Raw genomic sequence first — 3813 nt, forward strand, 5'->3', positions numbered from 1 at the left:
TTTTATTTTCCATCAAGTTGGAGAAAGCACATTTCACACTATCACTCCCACTGTAAACTAAACACACTAGGGGAAAAACCAAACATACAAAAACATATTTTGTTTTGTTTTGTTTTCCGCTCTTATATGGTCTAGTTGAATTCTGAAGCAGTCCAACACCCAGAAGTATAAATAGGCACATACGGAAAAAGCTCCAGGATATCCAACTCTCTCTGAACAGAGGAGTGAGAGAGAATAATCCTGTGGGATATTTTTTGTTTTCCATGGCCTGCTCTAGGTGAGTGCAAGAAAAGAAACAACTCCTTCCTCACTGGTAGCTGCAACAGCAGTGGCAGTGGCCTCTGTAAGCAGAAACATTGTGTCTCTCTCCACCTTATACTAGGTGAGCATCAGCAACAAAGGGGCACTCTTCCTCTCCTAACCTGTGTGGTAGAGTTAACCCTTAAGAGGCAGAGCACTTGGGACCCACTCTACCCTCCAACACATGAAATCCAGCAGCCTCCTCACTCCCCACTAGTATAACAGAGTTCGTCACTGTGATATTGAGGCTTGTTGACTCTACCTGTCCTAATTACAACACACAGACTTTGGATTAGGACTTGCAATATGCTTATGACCGTGTTTACTACCTGCTAAAAAACTGAACAAAAAATTTAAAAAGGGTCCACACTTTCATAGTATAGAAATTGAAATAGAGAGCAAACACCCAAATTACTTGGCATAAAAAGAAATAAAAGAAACTAAATAACTCTCAAAGAAGAAGGCAATCAACAGACATAAGCCAACTCTGAGGTAACCAGAATAGCAGAATTATCAGACAAACCATTTACATCAGTTAATTTAAACATGCTCCAAGAAGTAAGAGAAAACACGATTGAGCCAACTGAAGGACCAACATTCTCAGCAAAGAAATAGAGGCTACGTAAAGGAACCAACTGAAAAAAAAAAAAAAAAAAAACCACTAGAGGGACCTAATAGAAGAAATGAGGATTACAGAGAAAGACTCATTGCAATTGAATATAGATCAATATAAATTATATAAACTGAACAACATTGAGAAAAACCGAGTGGAAGAAAATAAATGAACAAAGCTTCAGGAACCTGTGGAATAATATATGAAATGTCTAACATTCATGTCATAGAAGTACTAGAGAGAGAGGAGGAGGAGATTGATGTAGAAAAACCATACTGTTAAGTTAAAGAACTAGATATAAAAAAGTACATAATCCATGATTCCATTTATATAAAAAATACGTAGTAGAAAAAAAAATCTATGCTTTTAAAAATTCAAGACAGTGGTTGCTCTTCGGGGGAGGAGTAATGGCTATAAGGAGCAAATCAGGTGGTTCTGTGGAGCGGCTAATATTTTCTTTTATGAATTAGGTTCTGTTGTGCATGGGATCACTATGAGTCTGGATTAACCCAATGGCACCTTAAAACAACGCCTTTACTTCTCTGATTTGTAAAGGTTATGCTGGATATAGGAGCAGGGCAGATTAACCAGTAAGCAAGGTATGTACAGGCTTACAATAAGCAAGGCACATACAGGCTTGATTGTGTTTACTTACTAATCTGTAGTGCACACTTTCAGATGGGTTTCTCCACATGTTTTTTTAATTAGATTTTGTAATTAAATATTAGGAAAAATATTCTTTGTATGAATAATTGATTTGTTTGGTTTTGGTTAGATCAAAATATATGTAACTAATTCCCAATGCACTCAAGCACTCATGAATGATAAAGAGTAGGTTTAGCTGTGACTCTTATCAGCATTGGCCCTGATCCATGCAATGTTGAAAATATTTCCCCAGCCATCCAAATTGTAAACAAGATGACAGCTGACAGATTAAATTTTTTCTTATAATTTCCAACAAAGTGTAAAAGACATGTGTATCAATCAAGTTCATACTAGAAAAACAGAATCAATAGTGTCTCTCTCTATGGATAGATAGACAGACAGACAGACAGATAGATTGGTAGGTAGGTAGGTAGATAGATAGATGTTGTTAGGTGCTCTTGAGTTGGTTCCAACTCATAATGATCCTATGTACAACAGAACAAAACATTGCCCTGTCCTGCACCATTCTCACAGTCATTGCTATGTTTAAGCCAATTGTTGCAGCCACTTCATCAATCCATCTCATTGAGAGTCTTCCTCTTTTTTGCTGACCTTCTGCTTTGCCAAGCATGATGTCCTTCTCCAGGGACTGGTGCCTCCTGATAACATGTCCAAAGTGCTTGAGACGAAGTCTCACCAACCTCGCTTCCAAGGAGACAGGTACATAAATTTATTTCAAGGGATTTTTTAAAAAAATATAATTGTGGGAGCTACAAGTCCAAAATTTGTAGGGTAGGCCAACAGGCTGGAAACTCAGCTGGGAGCAGAAAGTGGGAGAACTTCTTCCTCAGGGAATCTTCAATTGTTGCTCATAAGGCATTTCAATTGATTGGATGAGGCTCACCAAAATTATTAAGAATTAGTGTTTAATTAGATAACTGCATGTGATAGCCTAGCCAAGTTGACACATAAAAATTAATCATCAAAACATGTGTAGGAAAAATAGAAAACAAAATATTTTTTCTCAGTGCATACAGGTTATATAATTGGTTACCTATTTAGCTTGTATGGGAAGAAAATTCATGGGCAGTTATTACAATTTTGTTGTTCTGAAACCACGATAATTCTAATTAAATTCTATAGATAGTTTTACATTTTGTTTTTAATAATGGAAATAGCTGTGTTCTTTTTTTAATTCAGGTCTGTCACATGTACATGTAGCTATCTATAAGTGCTGTGATATTTCATTTCTATGTTCTTCAAAACAAGATTAGTGTTTCCAATAAAATAGGAGAGATGGAATCTCTTGATGTGTCATTTTGTGTTTGTGAAGAACAATGATATAAAGTATATAGGCATTGCTCACAGTTATATAACACTTGTGCTGTCAACCACAGAATGAGAAAAATAATAGCATTTATCTATGTTGGCTACAATAAAAAAATATATTTAATTTCTTTTCTTTTTTTTTTACATTGAAGACATCTTTATTTTACACCTGTTATGCCATAAATTCATAGGGAATAGGTTCCAGCAGCTCAGGCTCCTTTCCATTCGTTCTCACAAAGTGTGCTTCTCTGGGTGGGCCAGGTTGGCACTTCAGCTGAATCCAGGTACCATTCTCTTTGGCTTCTTTCTTTTTCTGATCATTTTCCTTTGCACGTTTCAGGAAGCTATCTCAGCTCTTAAGAGTGCTTAATGTGCTCAATATACACATTAATTCTCTTGGCAAGAATCTTGCCCTTAATTTGTTAGTTCACAATAATTCCAACAGCATGCTGGGTAACATTGTAGACTCTTCCAGTTGTGCCATGGTAACATTTGTTGGGCATTCCTTTTTGAACAGTGCCCATTCCCTTGATGTCTACAATATCGCCCTTCTTTTATATTTGCATGTATGCGGCTAAAGGAACAGCTCCACATTTTCTAAAAGGCCTAGAGTACATACAGCGGGTGCCTCTTCTCTTTCCCTTTGTGTTAGTCATTTTGACAAATTATTTCAAGATAGCGGTTCTAGCCTAAAGGGGGAAAAAAAAACATTTAATTTCATTGTAAGTGTACTCTTCATTTAAACAATGAAAACAGATTAATGTTTAAAAAAAATTTTTTTAATATGTTGGTTTGAGGAAACCTTCCTGCTTACACTCTCAAATTACTAAAATTGTCATCAAAAAGCACTGAGAACTTTCCCTTTCTTAGGCAGACAAGCAATTTATAAGACAAAGATTTGAAAGTAAGATCAGTTTAAGATTTAA

General features: G+C 36.1%; 1 pseudogene; it reads right to left on the reverse strand.

Moving 5' to 3' along the window:
* Positions 1–3059: 3059 nt before the first annotated feature.
* LOC100660780 (large ribosomal subunit protein eL21-like) lies at positions 3060–3546 on the reverse strand (annotated as a pseudogene).
* Positions 3547–3813: the final 267 nt, after the last annotated feature.

Source organism: Loxodonta africana, chromosome 17 (assembly GCF_030014295.1).
Source record: "Loxodonta africana isolate mLoxAfr1 chromosome 17, mLoxAfr1.hap2, whole genome shotgun sequence".
NCBI lineage: Eukaryota > Metazoa > Chordata > Mammalia > Proboscidea > Elephantidae > Loxodonta > Loxodonta africana.